This window comes from Suncus etruscus, chromosome 6 (assembly GCF_024139225.1).
Source record: "Suncus etruscus isolate mSunEtr1 chromosome 6, mSunEtr1.pri.cur, whole genome shotgun sequence".
NCBI classification, from domain to species: Eukaryota; Metazoa; Chordata; class Mammalia; order Eulipotyphla; family Soricidae; genus Suncus; species Suncus etruscus.
The window spans coordinates 113,296,630-113,317,109 of record NC_064853.1 but is presented as its reverse complement, the minus strand read 5'-3'; positions in this window follow the sequence as shown (position 1 = coordinate 113,317,109).

Here is a 20,480-nt window from a genome sequence, read left to right as displayed (position 1 = left end):
GAAGTCAGGATGTGGAGCGTTTTCTCCTTTCACCTCACAATCAAAAGGCAATGCAGGGAGCCCTATTCTGTAAGCAGGTCATTGTTGTTGTTGTTGTTAAGTCTTCTCATTGTTAAGGGAAGTCTCTTTTGAGCAGGTTGATGTCTGAGCAGTGTAGGGTCTTCCGTGGTAGAGGATTACTTCCAGGTGATGTTATAGACAAGCCTGGATGTTTCGTGGATGGCTTCCCTGGTTCAGGGATGAATGGAAAATGCCCTTTATTCTGAGGTCTGTGCCAGGTCGTTATGTCAAAGTTCAGGGTGTAAGGTCCCTTTGCACTACAAGATTTGTGTGTTCCCATCTCTATTAGATAGGATCTTATTTGTATTTATAGTATTTTCCCATTTTAATGTGCCTATGCAAAAAGGAGCAATGCCACGTGGTGTTATTGGCGCATATGGGGGCCATAAGAACAAGTCCAACTGATTCCCATGTTATGGTTCAATCATAAGCATTAAACTGGGGGACTCTTTCACCAAAATTCCTTGTTAAACAGCTCATACAGAGAAGATAAAAAGTGGTTAGAATCGTCACTGTATAAGAAAACATTTAGTAAGAATTATAGCTGTCAGAGAAAAAACACAAAATATTCTAAAGAAATACGTGTCCATTTTATGTCTTGAAACAGTTTGGGGTTGTTGCACACAATGCACGGCTTTGGTCTGTGATTAGGATTGTACAGTACTGAAGTTAAAAAGAGTAATGTAGGTTAGTGACGTTTGGGGGGGGTTAGAGAGTTAAGGAGTAATAAAGATCTTTGTAGGGTTGTGGGATAGGGCAGAATACAAAATGAACATTCTGGTTACGCAAAACATTACATAAGGATAAGGAATACTCTTAATGCTTAAAGTTCTGTAGTTTTTGGATGCATAGGGAGGAATTTCTCACCCCCCTCCCCCCAGGGCCCGATTAACCAGGCGTGGCCCTGAAGACCTGCCCGGTGTGGGGGGAATCTCGGTCCCCTGGACTACGTGGTCAGCCCAGGGGGCCTGTGGCTAGATGTCCTGCCCAGAGCCCCCAACATACCAGTCAAAGACACCCAGAAATTCTGGCATGCGGAGTGTTCTCTCAAACTACTTTTAAACTAATCCATGAAAGAAGATATCTTTAGCTTCCTTTTGTCTTCTATTTCTTTTACTTTCTTTTCTTTTATTTCTTCTAATTTTCAGTAAATAGGTCTCTTGCCTTTTCTGTTGTTGTTGTTGTTGTTTATTCCCAGGTGGGTTTTTTAATGCTTATTGTAGTGCCATTGTTTATTATATATATATATATATATATATATAAAATAAAAAGTAAAAAACAATAAAAGAAAGGAAGTATATACATATATGCTTCCTTTCTTTTATTGTTTTTTACTTTTCTTTTTATTGTTTTTTGTTGTTGTTGTTGAGGACAAAATATTTTTATTGTTAATCTCATATCCTACCACTTTAATATTTGTGTTTAATAGCAGGACTTTTTTGGGGGGTAAAGTCTTTGGAATTTTTTTTGTATTATTACATCATCCAGAAGTAGTAATTCTCAGAATGCAGGCCTACTATGACTTTATTTTGTTAAATTTATAATCACTTATAATTCCTTAAGGCATAATCTCAAAAAGTTTAAGGACAAGGGTCCAGTGTGGTGGCGCAAGCATTAAGGCATCTTACTTGTCCGTGCTAGCCTAGGTACAAGAGTCAGAGAGAGAATTTAGGTGCTTCTTTAATATATAGCCAACCCCAGTTCTATCCCAAGGTACATGTAATCTCCAGAGCACTATCTGGAGTGAAATTTGAGCATAGAGTCAGAAGTAAATCCACTGGGTTTATTTAAGAAAAAACTAGATCTTAGCACATTTACTACCTTGGAAATTCACCTGCATGTCAAATTGATATGTTTACTTTGGCAATTTCCCCCCTCTGGAGAAGTAAATGTTCTCATCTGAACATCTCTGTCTCTCTCTGTCTCTGTCTCTCTCTGTCTCTCTCTGTCTCTGTCTCTCTCTGTCTCTCTCTCTCTCTCTCTCTCTCAATAAGTTTCTCTAAATAGGGGTCCGAGTGATAGCACAGCGACAGGGCATTTGCCTTGAATGCAGGTGAGCCAGGACGAACCTGGGTTTGATCCCCAGCATCCCATATTGGTCCCCCTAGCCTGCCAGGAGTGACTTCTGAGCACGGAGCCAGGAATAACCCCAGAGTGCCCCAAGAGTGGCCCCCAAACAAAAAATAATCTCTAAATAAAACTATTTAAAAAAAATCACTAAGGAGTAAGATCCTCATTATTGTCATTGCTATATTGCTAAATCCTTAGAAGTATCTAAAACAGTTGCTTAGTTAATACATGCTGAAAAGAGACAATTATTGTATTTGATCCAGCCAGCAACCTTAAAATGGAGACATTATTATCATGATTTTGCAGTTGAGACAAAAATTCAGGGAGGTCAAATGATTGAGGAAGCTGGTCCATCTCTTCCCACACTGTCTTACTGTGCTCTCTAGAGCTACATACAAAAATACACAGTTGTTAGAGAAACTTCCTATCTAGGATGAAGCTCTAAAAACCATTAGGACAACCATTATGCTTGTAAATGCAAAGCTCAGTCTTGTGCCTTCACGTCCACATTAGAATTCTCCTTGCCTCATCTGCACTCACTTTTAGGTAAGTGAGTTCCTAGGCACCCAGTGTATTTGAAAATAAACTGAAAACCTAATAACCCTATTGAGGAAGAGTAAACAAAGGGAAGGATAAAATAAGTGTCAAGTCAACAAACCTGAAAGGCTTGCCTGAAAAAGGTCAACACTATAACTGCTCTTTTTTAAAATAGAAAAATCTGAAGTCTAGATGAAACTAGATAGAAGTAATTTATTTAGTTCTTTTTTTTTTCTAATGCAAAACCTCATTTCCCAGTTAACTGCAGGGCAGATCACCTGTATTGGCAGTTTTCCTAGCATCCTATTCCCTATCTTATCTCCACAATTAACAGACACAGACCATTACTGCTCACTAAAAGTCTTGGTTTACACATTCAAATGTCACTTGGCAACACTTTGGAACTCATTTGCTCAAATATTTTCAAAGCAAAGTTAAGGTAATTTGTCCTTCTACTGTCCTTTCACAAAATCCCAAGAGATTAAATCACTGGTAAGAGAACAACTTGCTTTTCCAAAAGAAAAAAAATTCTCATGGGAAGGAGGCAATCAAAATTTTGATAGTTTTGGCTATCTTAATTTCTTCTTTGTGGAAATCTCTTTGTGCATTTTCCCCAAATAGTGGAGCAGTGCAGTTAGGACAGGGACTGCTATGACAATGATAGTTGGAAATGATCACTCTAGACAAGAACTGAGTGCTGAAAGGAGATAAAGTGATAGGCATGATATCCCTCATTAACAATATTGCGAGCCACCATATTTAAAAGGGGGAGGAGGAAAAGGAAGGTAATGTGAGAGAGACAGAGAGAGAGGAAAACTATCTGTCCCATAAGCAGGCAGGGGGAGGGGTAGGAGGAAACTGAGGACATTGGTGGTGAGAAATATGCATGGTGAAGAGTGCAGAGGACTTTTGTACATTGTATTTTGGTCTCATTAATTCATCCATGTTTAATATGCATTTCAGATATGCAAGTGTGCTTTGTGAACTGGATGTAGTGATGTCGCTCAAGAGGAGAATTTGATTAGTCTCAGACATCAAGAAGCTAATATACTGGTTCAAGAGTGAAGATTTGTATTTAGAAAGATGCTGAAACATTGCAGCTAGTGCTCAAGAATTAATAAGGCTTCGGGGTTTCTGGCAAGACAACAGATTATTAATGATATCACCTTAGCTACTCCCTATATTTTTAGCTAAGTGAAAAATGGGTCAGACTCTTAGTCTCTGAATAAGAGCCAAATGGTTAAAGAAGCAATGTCTTCCAGGAAAACACAATGGAAGACATTGAAGAAAGTAGAAAACATTGCAGCATAAGAGTGTATCAGCCAAGAGATAGCATGATGAAGGTTGGGATGAGGGGATGGAGCACTTGACTTGGAATCTGGCACATAGGGGAGCAGACACATTGAGAAGTGCTTTCTCTGGAAAAGCACTCAGCTAGTTTACACCTGCTAGCTCAGATCTACAACCATCCTATGGAGACATTATAATTTCCATTCTAGATCTATAAAATTTCGAACCCTGGAATGAAAACTCTTTTACCCCAATACATCCATGGGAGAATGGTGTATTAGTCTCTACAGTCTTCTACTCTTCTTTCACACATATGTCTCTGGCTCAGATCAGAGGCTTGTCCAAGCTCAAATTACAATTAAAGACTCATCACTCTGTTTATTTGGCTGCAAAACAGATTTCTTCTCAACCCTGACAGAGAGAAAGACCAGGTGAAGCCCACTACTGATTTTTATGTCACACATCATTGAGAGTGCTTCAGAATGTTCAAGTGTTCATTTAAAAGCAAAAAAAAAAAAAAGATATTTGATATGAAAACATGCACTTCCTTGAACTTCTTTCATGTACCCACCCTTACTCCTGATAAAATTATTCCCTTGTGACAAGCTCTTTAAGAATATTTTTCTCCACTCCTTTCTGCAGTGCCAAGTAATTGCATGTCGTCAAAAGCCTACGAATAGTCAAGCTTGCAAAATTCTTGCTGTGCTTTTGGCAAAATCATTACTCAACAGCCACTATTTAGAAATCAAAATGCTCTCCTTAAGTGCCATTAAACACAAATATTTATTAATGTTGCTCTTGAATACTAGGCTGATGAAGGTTGGGTGTTTGTGTGCGTATGTACACATAATTAGATGCAGGTTTTCAATGAGTACAGGGTGGCCTACTGATGCTGGCCTCTAGACAACCACCTACAGTCAAAGGGCTTTTTATTTGTTTATATCTTAGAGAAATCTTCGAAGTGTCAGAAGTATTGCCTGGAGATAATCAAGCAATGTCTGTTTATTAGTTCCTTGCAGGTGTGGTGAAAGTGCCACCAATGATTAAATAAATGACAAACTTGTGGAAAAGAAAAAGATCAGGGCACAAAACGATTCAGCAGAAAATGATGATGGCTAGATAGTTTTATAAACGCCTACTAAGTTTGAAGAGAATGAAGGTTTCAATCTGTCTTCAATTTGCCCTTCACACAGCTGCTAGAGTTAACATTTCTTAAAGCAAGTTAACACTTGTCTTACTTAAGTCAATTTCTCTAGAACCTGAGCCTGAGGCAGGTTTTTGTTGTTCTGGGTTTCACTGGGAGGAGTGATCTCCAGATAAAGGGCTAGAAAGCAGAGAAAAAATAAATAAAGAGGACAAAAGGAGAGGGGGAAAAGTTCAGTAATCCAATCTCACTCTAGCCCAAATCTCTTAGAATTAGTACCCTCCTTTTGTGGTGTCTGGAAACTTTCTGCCCAGTCATAAAATCAGGTCTCTGTAACTAGAGAGAGATTTTGGTATTTGCATAGGCCCTAGGATAGAGTCTTTCTTTATGGTTCTAGAAGTTCTGTTCCATCACTGTTGTTTTAATCAGTCTTTGTAGTTGGTGGTCTTGTCTTTTGCCCCATCCTAGGACGAAGCCTAGGATAAAGTCTTTCATTATATTTCCAGAAGTTCTGCTCAGTTGCAGAACTCAGTTCTGCTCAGTTTCAGGCCTCTGAAAATAGAGATCTTGGTTGTTGTACAGGTTATAGGCCAAAACCTAGACTAGGGTCTTTTTTTATTGGTCCCATGATAAGTTCTACCCAGTTGTCACCATGACTGTTAGTCTTCTGTAGTCAGTGATCCTGGTTTTTGCACAGATCAAAGGATGACATGTCTTCTGATTTTATCTTATCATTAGTTGGTGAGATAAGATAACCTGCTCTTAGACCAAGTTGTTGCCATTTCCTCATTGTCAGGATATCATATCAAAACTGGCTCTTGTTGGTGTCAGAGCAGTATTAAGAAATGTCCCAGAGGGAGTTTGGTTTCTGGAGCTATTGTGGAGAACTGTGTTGGTTCTATGTCTGAAATTTAGGGTTTGGGGTTGGACGGTCACTGTCTAATCACATGGAGTCTAAGTTGGGGCCACATGACATATGTTCAAGTTGGGAGGCACCCTTGTGTTGTAAATTGTAAGTTCTTATCCCTAGTAGATAAGAGCTTGTTTCTATATGTAAAATGTCCCCTTTTTTAGTATGCCTTTGCAAAAAGAAATGGTGCTATATTATATTGCTGGTGCATTTGAGGGTGAGAGTGTCAGGCTCCATCATCTCTGTGCCCTGATTTTGACCTGACAGTACAGAAGGACCTAGGGGAAAGTAAAAGAGCATGTAAGGAGCCTGGAGTTATTCCCATGACAGTATACTTCAAGGGCTGAGAAACCCTGTATCTCTTAGGCCAAGGGAATTCCCTTTCTAATCTGCCCAATATTTACTGTGCCTATGCAAAAATAAAAATAAAAAAGAGAGAAGCACAAATTAATTTTTTGTTATTGTTGGCTTTTGTTTTGTTTGTATTGTTATGTTTTTCTTTATATATCCCTTTCTTCTATTAAATTGATATTTGTAGCCTCTAGAAGGACTCCTCCCATTTTTTGCTTGTTTGATTTTTGCCCTTTTTTTCCCTTCAAGCAGATCCACATAACTTGAACCATCTTGCTCTGCTCATAAGTTGAGGGTGAAATAATGGAGGATACCAAGACCAAACAATTTTATGAACATTGATAGAGATAAAAAAATTATCAGACTTAAATAACAAATCCAAAGCCAACTACAACAGAATCAATACCCAATCTACAACAAACTAGACACAAAGGGGAACACGTATACTAGCAGCCAGGAGCAGGGGCAGGGCAAAGGTGGGGAATATGGGAATCCTGAGGGGAACTGGGGTGGAGGGAGGACAACATTGGTGGTGGGAATACACCTGATTCAATGTCACTATGTACCTAAAATATTATTGTGAATGATTTGTAATCCACTTTGGTCAAAATAAAAATCATTCAAAAGAAAAAAAAGAATTAGTCCCCTCCAAAAAACACAGAAACTCGCCCTTTATATTCATCATTGTCCAAGATTTGAGCTTGGGAAAGCTCCCTTTCTATAAAGTGGTGTCACTAAAAAAAATTATGACAAGAAAATTATTGCTAAGAAAATTATTAATGTAGCATCTGTGACCATGTGAATGAATAAATAGCAAATGCATGGGGGGTACCTAGAGTGTCTACCATTCTCCTTTTGAAGCATGTTTAATTTATAAAATAAGGCAAAAACTTTTCAACATGAAATTGGAGGCTTATTCTCTGCTAGCCTCAATCTTACACTTCTGAAATAGATTTATAAACAAGCGCGACCTACTTATTTATGAAAGTTATTGTATCACCAATGAAGGTTATTAATACAACGGCAGAAGGTTTAGTAAGCACTTGTTTTATGTCCATTCTATTAAAATGGGGTGTTCCTTTAGAGAAGACAGAATCAAATAAATGAAGTTGTCCAGGAATTCAAAACTATTGTTACTGTAATTTTTCTTTTTTCCTTCTTTACTTTTTCTCTTCTCTTCTCTTTTATTTTTTCTTTCCTTTTCTATTTTTTAATAACTACTTTCACTTACCTGGAAACAAATGTATTCTGATCAACTATGTCAACTATATCATGCACTTTCTTTAAATAAATAAAAAATTTTTAAAAATAAGCGTAACAAGGTGGCAGGCTACAAAATTAACACAAAAATCAATGGCCTTTCTATACACCAATAATAATAGGGAAGAAATGGACATTAAGAAAACAACCCCATTCACATTAGTGCCGCACAAACTCAAATATCTTGGAGTCAACTTGACTAAAGATGTGAAGGACCTATACAAAGAAAACTATAAAAATATGCTCCAAGAAATAGGAGAGGACACATGGAAATGGAAACACATACCCTGCTCATGGATTGGCAGGATTAACATCATTAAAATGACAATACTCTCCAAAGCATTGTACAGATTTAATGCGATCCCTCTAAAGGTACCCATGACATTCTTCAAAGAAGTGGATCAGGCACTTTTGAAATTTATTTGGAACAGTAAACACTCTCGAGTAGCCAAAGCAATTATTGGGAAAAATATGGGAGGCATTACTTTCCCCAACTTTAAACTGTATTACAAAGCAATAGTTATCAAAACAGCATGGTATTGGAATAAAGACAGACCCTCAGGTCAGTGGAATAGACTTGAGTACTCAGAGAATGTTCCCAGACATACAATCATCTAATCTTTGATAAAGAAGTCCTAAATGGAGCAAAGAAAGCCTCTTCAACAAGTGGTGTTGGCACAACTGGCTAGGCACTTGCAAAAGAGTGAACTTAGACCCCCAGTTAACATCATGTATGAAGGTAAAATCCAAATGGATTAAAGACCTCGATATCAGACCTGAAACCATAAGGTATATAGAACAACATGAAGGTATAACACTCCATGACATTGAGACTAAAGGCATCTTCAAGGAGGAAACTGCACTCTCCAAGCAAGTGAAAGCAGAGATTAACAGATGGGAAAATATTAAGCTGAGAAGCTTCTGCACCTCAAAGGAAATAGTGCCCAGGATACAAGAGCCACCCACTGAGTGGGAGAAACTATTCACCCAATACCCATCAGATAAGGGGATAATATCCAAAATATACAGGGCACTGACAGAACTCTACAAGAAAAAAAAACATCTAATCCCATCAAAAAATGGGGAGAAGAAATGGACAGACACTTTGATAAAAAAGAAATATAAATGGCCAAACGGCACATGAAAAAATGTTCCACATCACTAATCATCAGGGAGATGCAAATCAAAACAACTATGAGGTACCACCTCACACCACAGAGATTGGCACACATCACAAAGAATGAGAACAGCAGTTTTGGAGGAGATGCAGTGAGACAGGAACTCTTATCCACTGCTGGTGGGAATGCCAACTAGTTCAACCTTTCTGGAGAGCGATACGGAGATTCCTCCAAAAACTGGAAATTGAGCTCCCATACGATCCAGCTATAACACTCCTAGGAATATACCCTAAGAACACAAAAATGCAATACAAAAACCCCTTCCTTACACCTATATTTATTGCAACACTATTTACCATAGCAAGACTCTGGAAAAAAACAAGATGCCCTTCAACAGATGAATGGCTAAAGAAACAGTGGTACATATACACAATGGAATATTATGCAGCTGTCAGGAGAGATGAAGTCATGAAATTTTCCTATACATGAATGTACATTGAATCTATTATTCTGAGTGAAATAAGTCAGAGAGAAAGAGAAAGACGGAGAATGGTCTCAATCATCTATGGGTTTTAAGAAAAATGAAAGACATTTCTCAACAATTTTCAGAGACAAAAGAGGAGAGGGCTGGACGTTACAGCTGGCCTCATGAACCTCACCACAAAGAGTGATGAGTTTAGTTAGAGAAACAACTACATTGAGAACTATCCTAACAATGAGAATATATGAGGGAAATAGAAAGCTTGTCTAGAGTACAGGTGGGGGCGGGGAGGGGAGGAGGAATATTTGGGTCATTGTGATGGGAATGCTACACTGGTGATGGGGGAGTGTCATCTTTTATGACTGAAACTCAACCACAATCATGCTTGTAACCAAGGTGTTTAAATAAAAATATTAAATTGGAAAAAAAAACTTAACATACTGATATGCTCAAATGTCTACATATATTTTGAATGTACCATCAGAAGAGAATCATGGACACCTTCACATTTGCTGCCATATATACATTGTATTCATAAAGAAGCCAATTACCTAGCCAACCTTCTATGGCTAAGAGCTCCAGGACACAATCCAAGGAGGAAGATGTGGGTGACATATGCTCTGTCATCGTGTACCCAGGCAACAATGTTGTCCTTCATTTGTTCCAAGTTGACTTTTATAGGGTTTCTCCCAGCCTTCCCACCTGGTACCTAGGCAAGACTTCTATTGCTAGGGTTGTTTCCAGGGAGAATTGTAGGCATAGTTGGTGGTCTTCTCTAGAATTCCCTTCTTGGCTTTTGTTTCTGCTGGATCTTTCCTTTTTAGAAGATCTAGGCACCCTCTGGTCTGCAGTGAAGCCAGGTAAATTTTTTTCTTAATAGGATTGACTTCTTCAAATCTCATCTCTTGAATATATTATATCCAAAAAACTTACATTGCATCCCAAGAATTCATTGCCATGAGGGTCAAGGGGTGAAAGGGGACCTTTTCTACCTGCCTGCCTGATTTATTATCCAGTAAAATTGTATTTATGTTTGAGTTTCAGGCATACAATGTTCCAACTCCAATTCCCTCAAAAGTACCCCTTTCATTCCATCAATGCCCCCAGTTTTCTTCCCATATGCCAGTGTGCTTCTCTGGCAGGCACTTTTCCCTTTAGGGCACTGTGGTTTGCAATACTATTCTGAAAGCACATTTTGCATATCACTTTACCTCCTTTCAGCACTCAGTTCTTATCCAAATTGACCACTTCCCCCTACCATTGCCATAGTGGTACTTTCCCTGTGCTACCCGCTTTTCCCACTATGCCAAACATCCTACAAAGTAGCAGTTCTCCTGCCTTTAATTTCAATTGTCTTTGGACATTATCCTCCAACAGTGTTTCTTTATATTCTCCAAATTATCGCGATCATTCTAAGTCTGCCCCTCTGACTCATTTAACTCAGCATGATACATTCCAGATCCATCCATATATCAGCATGACTTCATCTTTTCTAACGGCTGCATAATATTCCATCATGTACTGGATTAAGACCCTTCCCTTTTTTCTGCCAAAGCAACACATTATAGGATACAACAATAGTATCCTAATGACTAGTCACAAGCTTCCTTTTCACAAACACTCCCTCTCTTTTGTGAGGTGGTGTGTGTGTGTGTGTGTGTGTGTGTGTGTGTGTGTGTGTGTCTTGTGACAGATTGGGATCTCATCTGTATGTTCTCAGGATATTCTGGATCTGTGCTTAACAGTCATTTTTTTGTTGTTCTCCAGAACCCATATAGAGAGTTTCAGGGGTTGGGGTTGAACCATAGTTAGTTATGTCCAAGGCAAGTGCCTTATCTTTACTATCTCTCTGGCCCTTCACTCTTTTATTTTATTTTATTTTATTTTATTTTATTTTATTTTTTGGCTTTCAGGCCACACCCAGTGATGCTCAAGGGTTACTCCTCGCTACATGCTCAGAAATTGCTCCTGGCTTGGGGGACCATATGGGACACTGGGGAATCTAACCAAGGTCCACCCTATGTCAGCTATGTGCAAGGCAATGCCCTACTGATGTGCCACCACTGGGTCCCTCCTTTTTTAAACTTAAACCTAAAAAAATGTTTCAAGTCTACTCATTAGAGCTCATTCTTTCTCTATCCTCTCCTCCCCTCCATTTCTGTCTTTTCATCTCTCCAATCACTTTTTCTCTCTACTTTCTTTTGCTTTCATTCCTTCCTTCCCTCTCTTTTTCTGTATCTCTTTCCTCTTCCTGCTCCTACATCTTCTCCTCAATCTCCACCACTCTCCCCTTCATCTCTGTCTCATTGTGGGTGATTTGGGGGGGGGTGTTGAGCCCCCTTCAGTAGGGCTCAAGGGCTGGTCTTGAAACTGTGCTGCTTAGGAGACTATGTGGTGTTTAGGACTGAACCCTGGTTTCCCACAAAGTGTGTATTCAGTCTCCAAAGTCATTTTCTTGGTCATCTCACTATTTTTAAACTTTAAATTACTTAAACTTGAAAATTGCTAAAACTTGTTCAATTGAAACTGTCTTACATCCTCCCCTCTAGCATACCAACTTACTTTATTTTTAATCTCTATCCCTAAATAAAGTATTTTTTCACTAATACCATGTCTAAATACATTCTAAAGCAGGAATACAAACCCAGCAAAGCAAGGGATCCCAATTTTCGTTCTTCCAGGCCCCTTTTTCCATACATCACTCCTTTAAGCCTTAGCTCCCTCGGGAAGCCTTTGCCTGTTGTATTTATTTCAGGAGACAAGTGAAGTTTCTTCTCAAGCAAAATAAAGATTATAAGTGGGTTATAAGGAAAAAAAATTCCTGTCCTCTGACTACTTATGAGACTGAACAAATTCACATTATAAGATAAAGTTATAAAATATACAAGAAATTTACTTAGCTTAAAATTTTGAGTTAAATGTAATAAATTGAACTTCTACCCATAATAAGGTCAAAGAAAGAGAGGGCATTTAACCTGACGAACAGTGAATGATTTCCTAGGACAGAATCTTGACTCTAGGCCCCCCTTTAAGATAGGTTTCTTCTATTGATGTTTGTTTTGGGGCCTGTCTCTAAGTCTTAGTACTGTAACTATGTCAAGTAATGGTAATGGTTACAGTTTTTCTGAGGACCTGGGAATTTGACTGAACTTAGTTTCATATAACAAAATGATACATATTGGAAAAGGCCACCTATGCTTAGAATAAAGCAACCCTGCACATCATGGGGAAAAAAGTCTGAATTCATGGAGGACTGACACTATGACATATGAGCAAACTGCCAGATGAGTACTCCCAAATTCTAAGATAATTTCAGGCACATAAGTATTTTTTGACTTCAATGAATGATAGAATGAGACAAGAGGTAATGCCATGTTTCTTCAAAAGATAGTTTAGGGACTATCTACTCCAGAATCATCTAGAGAGTTTGTTTAAAGTGACTTCTTTACCTAATTTTTACTATGCAAATGCCTATGAAAATTCTTTTCAAATTTACCAATTAAAGTAAAGTCACTTTAGAAGAAGTTATTGTTTAACCTGATAAAAATAAAAATAAAAGGGGCTGGAGTGGTGGCTCAAGTGATAAGGTGTCTGCCTTGTCCGCGCTAGCATAGGATGGACCTTGGTTCGATCCCTGGCATCCCATATGGTCCCCCAAGCTGGGAGTGATTTCTGTGTGCATAGCCAGGAGTAACCCCTAAATGTCACTGGGTGTGGTCCAAAACCCCAACAACTAAAACTAAAAATAAAAATAAAATACCAGAGACCTTCTCTTTTCCATCTCCTTCCCCAGCCAGCCCTAGGCCAGTTAAGTTCATCTCTAAATCCAATAAGGTTCATTGTGATTTCTAATTTTTTCATTCCAATTAGTTATGGAACATCTCCCCCAGCCTACCAACTTTGAGGAGTCTCCTCTGTGCTGCCTTCTGCTGTCTAGTCAGTCCTCGTACCTTCTCCAGCTAAAATCATCTCTAATTCCAATTAGATAACCAAGGTGTCCCATTGGCAATACTGACACCCATAACTAGACTATTTTATTCTGTCCACCCCACACACTCTAAAGACTGGCTTCCTTAATTCTGTCCCAAAATAACTCCATAAATGCCCTGGTAACTAAATGGGAGACCAAATTAACACTTGCTTGTCTCATCAAATGCCTATACCATTACAAGGTAATGGAAATAGAATAATAGAACATAGGCAGTAGACTTTTACAGTAGAATAAAAAATCAGATCAGATTAAAATAATCCTCAGATAATCACGATAGTAATCAAATAATCAGGAATCTAAAATTTAACTGTTGAAGCTCACAAAATTCTAAGGATAAGGGGAACAGTCTATGCAAGTCTTCAAGCCCAGCCAAGTTCTCAAGTCTCATGGAAGAAGATCTCAAAGCAACACTTCATGCAATTGTAATTGGAATTAGGCAATCACCTGAAGACATATTCAACCGAGTCAAGGAAGAATTGATTCAACTGAAAAAAATTCATAAAAATTGAATTAAAGGAGCTAAAGAATACAATAACAAATCACAGGAACTGAATTCTTTCAGTGGTCAGGTGTCATTCCTGGTTCTGCACCAGCTCTCACTCAATTGTCACTGTTCAGGTCCAGTGGTCCTGGAGGCACCTGTGCTGTATCTATTGGTGTGCAGGTGGTGACATGGTACTAATGATCATAATTGGATCCTTGCACATGCAAGGCCTGTGTCCCTGTTTCCTAAGCTATCGCCCAACCATATTCCAGCCTTTTTTTAATTCAATGATCAAGAATTTTATTATTTTGTTCCTACAAATGGGCTATTAGGGAAAAAATAACACATATGACCTGATAGCTATTCTATCACTGCACTCTCCTATTTTGATATTTTACCTGTTTCTTAGTATTCATATCTGTAACTTGCAGAGCTCTAAAATGGGGTCTAAGATTGAGCAAATTTTTGAGAAAAAGGACATTGAATTGAATAAACAAGCTGTGAGGGGTGATTAGATTTAGATTTGGCTATGCTCAAAGTTGAAAGGAAAATTTAATGAAGGAGAATGTAAAATTTTTGTAATTGGTAGGATAAGGCATATTATAGGGTTAGTTTTAACATTAGGGTTAGAATTTCAGCTATGGCTGAAGTTAAAAATTAGAGTTAGTGGGTCCGGAGCTGTGGCAAAGCTGGCGTAAGTTGTCTGCCTTGCTAGCGCTAGCCTAGGATGGACCGCAGTTCATTCCCCTGCGTCCCATATGGTCCCTCAAACCAGGAGTGATTTTTTAGTGCATAGCCAGGAGTAACCCCTGAGGGTCACTGGGTGTGGCCCTAAATCCAAAAGAAAAAATAAAGTTAGTATTAGGGTGAATGTTACATTTTAGGGAACAAGAAGCCTTATATCTATGCTTTGGTAAGAGTTAGGGTTATAATTTGGATTAGGGTTAGGTTCAGATTCAGGTTAGGGTTAGGATTTAGGATTAACTCGTCAAAATTAAAAAATTAAAGTGTTAGTTTGTTAAATAGAGACTAATTAGTAGAACTAGTCCTATGCTAGACTAAGAACTGGGGTTAGGGCTTAGAGTAGGGTTGTTTTATTTTTTCTATTTTCAACATTAAAAATTAAAGCAATGATTGGGTATTTCTGATGTTTAGAAAAATTAAGCTTATGCTAAGGTTTACTCAGAGTTACTAAGGGTTACTAAGAACTTTATAGTAAAGATTGGGGTTAGGATTAGGTTTCAGTCTAGAATTAGGGTTTATGTTTTGCTATGATAGACATTGAAAATAAAGTTATCATTAAGTGAACATTAAATTAGGTGATTGGTATTGTTCGATCTATTCCAGAGTAATAAGTAGAATTGAAATAAAAAATAAAGTTATAATGGAAGCGATTGCACAGCGGTAAGGCATTTGCCTTGCATGTTGCCAACACAGGACAGACCCCGGTTTGAATTCTGGCATCCCATATGGTGCCCTGAACCTGCCAGGAGTGACTTCTGAGTGCAGAGCCAGGAGTAACCCCCGAGCAATGCGGGGTGTGGCCCAAAAACAAACAAAAAAAGTTATAATGAAGTTTAGGGTTAAATTTAAAGTATGGTTCAGACTAAGTTTAGGTTTTATTTTAGCTATAGTTGACTTTGAAAATGAAAGTTAGTAATTGGTTGAATGTTAACTTCAGAATAATTAGAATAATTTAGAATAATTGCTAATTGGGCCTATGCTAGGATAATTATGCGGATTATGATTTAAATTATAATTAAGTGTTGGGTTAGATTTCAATTTAGTGTTAGGACTCAAGTTGGACTATTTCAACATTGAAAATGAAAGTTAGTATTAGAGTGAATGTTAAATTTCAGGTAATTTCTAGGGCTAGGTCTAAGCTTGAGTAAGAGTTAATGTTAGCATTATGGTTAAACTTCAGAGTAGAATTATGGTTTATGTTAGATTATAGTCATTGTTGAAAATAAATTTAATAAATGGGTGAATGTAAAATTGAGTGCAATTGGTCAGATTAAGCCTATACTAGGGCAAAGGGATAGTATTCGAATTATGCTTAGGATTATAGTTACCAGTAGTATTAAAAAGTTTCAGAATAGAATCATTATTTTGTTGTTGTTGTTTGTTATTTTGTTAATGAAAGTTATTATTAGGGTGAATGCTTTATTTAAATTAATTTGTAGGATTAGGCCGGAACTACAATAGATATTAGGGTATTATAGGTATGGTCACTGTTAGTAGTAAGGTTCAAATTTAAATATGGGTTTAAGTTTAATTACAGTCAAAGTTGGAAATAAAAGATACTCTGACCTATGCTTTCAGCTGGTGGTTTTTTTTTTAGTATTAAGCTGTACAAAAAAAATCTACCCCAAACTTCTTAGTTTACCTAGTTTTTTTGTTTTATTTTTAGGGGTCAGAGTTCTCTTTGGCAGAGCTGAGGGTCTTCAGCACCACTAGAAGTGGTCCTCCAGTGCTGAAATGTTAATATTAAATTTTATTTCTAGCACTCTGGCCTGTGCTTCTTGGTTTGCCTGGCTTTTCCCAGGGCATGGGCTCCCAGTGCAAAAAAAAAAAAAAAAAACATTGATCTTAATACCATAACCCAGATTTCTTGGTTTGTCTTTTTTTCCCTAGCAGCATGGTCCTCCACTACAAAAACAAGGGGGGGAAAGCCCATCACTCTGGAAGTGTAAGCAAGAGGCTTTGGAAGGAATGAGGAGATCATTTTAAATGAGAAGGTGGTGAGGATGTGACTTCAGGTAAGAAGGATTTTTTTTATGGTATAAATATTCACAGAATGCATTCCAGGCAGAGAAGCACATCAGAAGGCAAATAAAGTAGATAATACTCGTGGTTTGGGGAAATGAGATTGTACATTTATAATGAAGCTTAAGGCACAGAGAAGATAAGAGATGCACTAGGGAAAATATCGAGGCCAGTCAATGAAGATCTTCATATCATTCCACTTTAAAACCAATGAGGAAGCAAAGGTAATGCTTGAGAGGAAAAGAGAAACTCAGTCTATAGAGAGTATACAGTAACATCAGTTCTCACAGGTAAGTCTCAGAAATTTCATTGAATGCATGAAGTCAGAAATTACATCTAGTCAGAAATTCTAATCATAAGCTCTTAGTCACGGATGAAAAATATGGAATGCCACACATTATACAACTCAAGGAGAAATTAAAAAAAAATTTTCCCCAAAAGTTAGCACATTTTTTCCCAGATAAAAATGGTCTGTGAGTTTGTGACCACATTCTAAAATGCTCTGGAGGGCCTTGTCAGAAAGGTTTGAGCAAATCTCATCTCTGTGACATATTCTTGAGTACTTGTTTACAAAAATAAAACAGGGCCTGGTGGAATTTCATCATTCCAAGAGATTGACTGATTCAAGGGGCCCAAAGCCATTATAACAGTGCATTCTCACTGTCTATATCCCTGCAGCCCAGTATATGACAGCATGAAAGTCTCTGATTAACAGGTTCTCTGAGCACTGTATGACCTTTCACTGCCTTGTCATCTTTCAGGAATCTGTGTCCAGGGAATGTTCAGCAACATATTCCTCCTCAGACTTCTATGCCTCTGAGCAGAGTTTTATGTTATTACTCTGCTCATAAATTTTCTTTGGTTCTCCATAATGTACAGGATAGATTCATTGCTTTTAATTTGAACCAACAGCCTTCACACAAATGGATTTTAATCTCTCTACTCCTGGTTAAACAACGTACCAGGGGTCAGGGACTATCCTAGTGACTCCCTGGCCACATCAGACATCTTCAGCAACAATTCTAAGAGATGGGACTCATTATTATCGCTGCCATTTTATAGATTAGAAAATTTTTACAAGATGCTAAAATAAGTTACTCAAGATCATATAATCAGTAAGTACTTGAGCTATCTTGAAAAGAGAATATGAATCAAAGACCAAGGCATATAGATAATAATCTGCAGGATCAAAAGGTAATAGGTTTTTGTTCTGATTTCTGTTTGGTCTTCAAACATGATTCAGAGGGTAGTGATTGAGGTTACATGGTGCAAACAATGTTCGGATGTCCCATGCAAGAGGTATTTGTATATGAGCCCTTAGAAAATGATGATTTAGAGTGTTGCTATGAAACATCTCATGACAACAGAGTCCAGACTGGCAAAAATCTTTTCATGGCAATGAAAGAATCTGGCAAATGGAAACAACTAATTAGCTATTTATTTTCAGCTCACCTCCGCCAAATTGAGATAAAATATTAAGTGCATAACTCTAGTGATTAGAAAGAGGTAGGTAAGCATCAACATTTGACACTGGGTTTTAAAAGCTCTTAAATAATTACAGTGTTCAGAGTAAACAAGGCCTTTCTGCTTCATTAGGCAATATGTATTATGGCTCCATTAACACACTGCAGTGCTTTTCCATTTTCCATTTTTTTAAAACATGCTGAGAAGGGAGCTGAAATCATCAGTGTTAATTGATAGCTAACAGAAAAAAAAACTTTCTAAAAAGGGAATGATTTCTAGGTCTTAATTTGATTAATCATTAAAGCTCCTGCTACCTATATTGCTGGGACAACAGGGAAAGTAGATTATGTTAATATATAATCATGTGAAGACATAGCCTAGTTATAATCTCTCTATTCCTATACCTTTTAGTGTATGCTATTGATTCTCCCAAGGTAAATTAGAAAAACAGGAGCACTTAAGGATAATTTCACATAAAGTACAGTTCTCATTTTTACTCTCCAGAAAACCCAGCACTAATTTTAGCTGAACAATTTGGAAAGACTCTGCTTTTTGCCCCAAGACTATTTTCTCTCAACTTGCCCTGATGCTTCAAAAAACCCATAATGCTCACTATTTTGGTTAATACTAAAAATGAAATTTTATTAGTTATTAAGAACCCTAGTCATTGGACTAAAAACCACTCAATAGCATCTTTATAGTTCTAGCGATATAGGTAGGCGTAGATATGCTATAGATAGGATGAAGGTATATATGCATATATTCACATATACAGACAGACAGACACCAATGTAGACATAGATGAACATAGATGTAGAAACACTTTAACAAGCCTATGTGGGCTATTCTGAATAGTAATTAAGGATTAAATTCTGAAACTATATTTTCTGCTTCATACTCTGACTTATTACTTACTAGTTAGACTTGAATAATATTCCCTTTATGCCTCAATTTCCTCTCATAAAATAGAAATATACTATAAAAAAGTAATGAGTCTTTTATGAGGTTAAATGAATAACTAAAAATAAAATGTTTAAAATCATTTGGGGCATAAATATTTTGCTGGTATTTGCTGTTGGGATCATTATTTTCTCTGTATTCTGGGTCTTGCTACTGTGAGGTACCTGATAAATGGATAAATCAGTTTTCAATCTTTCTCTCAGTACCTTCTCTTTTTCATCCTCATGTGTATTGAAACATTTTCCCAAATAACTAAAGCAATTTAGAAAATAATAGAGCCTTATAAAGGAACATTTAAAAAAATCTGTGGAGATTGAGAAAGAATAATGACACAGTTCAGCGGGGAGGATGAAGAGTTATTTAAAGATCAGGAAAACGTTCAATATATAGGTATGGGTATGATCAAATATCTTGAAAAATAAAAGTGTAACTTTTAAAGCCACTTTGGTGAAGTGAAGGTGAATTGTTATAAATATTTGAATGGACTTTAATAATGATTAGTGGTACTGTACACAACTAAAAGGAGATGAGAATACACTGTCATCAACTAATGACAGAACATGGTAAATTAATAAAAGGAATATAACAACTTGAAGGGTAAAAATGGGAAATTGTGATCATTTTTTTAAATTATTTATTTATTTTTTAAATAAATTAGTTTGTTTTGGAGGCCACACCTGGTGATGCTCAGGGTTAATCGTGGCTATGCACTCAGAAATCACTCCTGGCTTGGGGGACCATATGGGATGCCACGGATAGAACCTAGGTTCGTCCTGGATCAGCCATGTGCAAGGCAAATGCCTTACCCTAGCCTAGGTGATCATTCTTTGATTGGTCTCATTGAGAGCTTAGGCAAATGCCGACTTTACTCTGGACCTATTCTCAACTTCAAAAGAAGAAATTGAGATAAAATTCTTTCAGACTTAACTTCAAATAACACTGAGGTTTTGTCCAGAGCTAAGGTGCCTCCTCTTACTCCCATTATATAAGCTCACCTTTTATTTCCTTTGTTTATTCATAAGTGGACATGATTCATATAACAAATTAGCAAAATATTATCACCGCAAAGTACAATACTAGTAAGGAATTAAAAGTATAAAAATCAGAGATGGTGATTGGGGTCAGAGGCCAAGCATTTCTGCAAACAGGATGGAAGCAATTTTATGGCAAGGTCAACTTTTCAGGGCCTTCATGACATGATAATAAAGCTATTCAATAGCTTGAACCACTCTTTGGTAATGAAGTGGTTCATTTGGACAAACACTCCAAGCTAAAAGGTAATGCTACTGCAGCCAAGATTAAAGTGTTCTATAAAGCATTAGTACAATCTTCTCTGATTCTTTATGCTCCCCACTTTATGTGAATTTGAATTAGTATTCAGCCAATCCCATCTTGTGCCTTTCATTTCCCTAAGTTTCTTAAGATTCTTCTATGTCACTTCCATTGACATGATTAGCTTCTCATTATCTTTAATGGAAGCTGTGGGCGAAAAGTCCATTTTGTACTCTGAGACTTTTGCATGTTGGTAAATCTTGAAGCTTTATTTGAGTCATCATTATAAATATATATTTGGTAATAACTACTAAGGAACAGT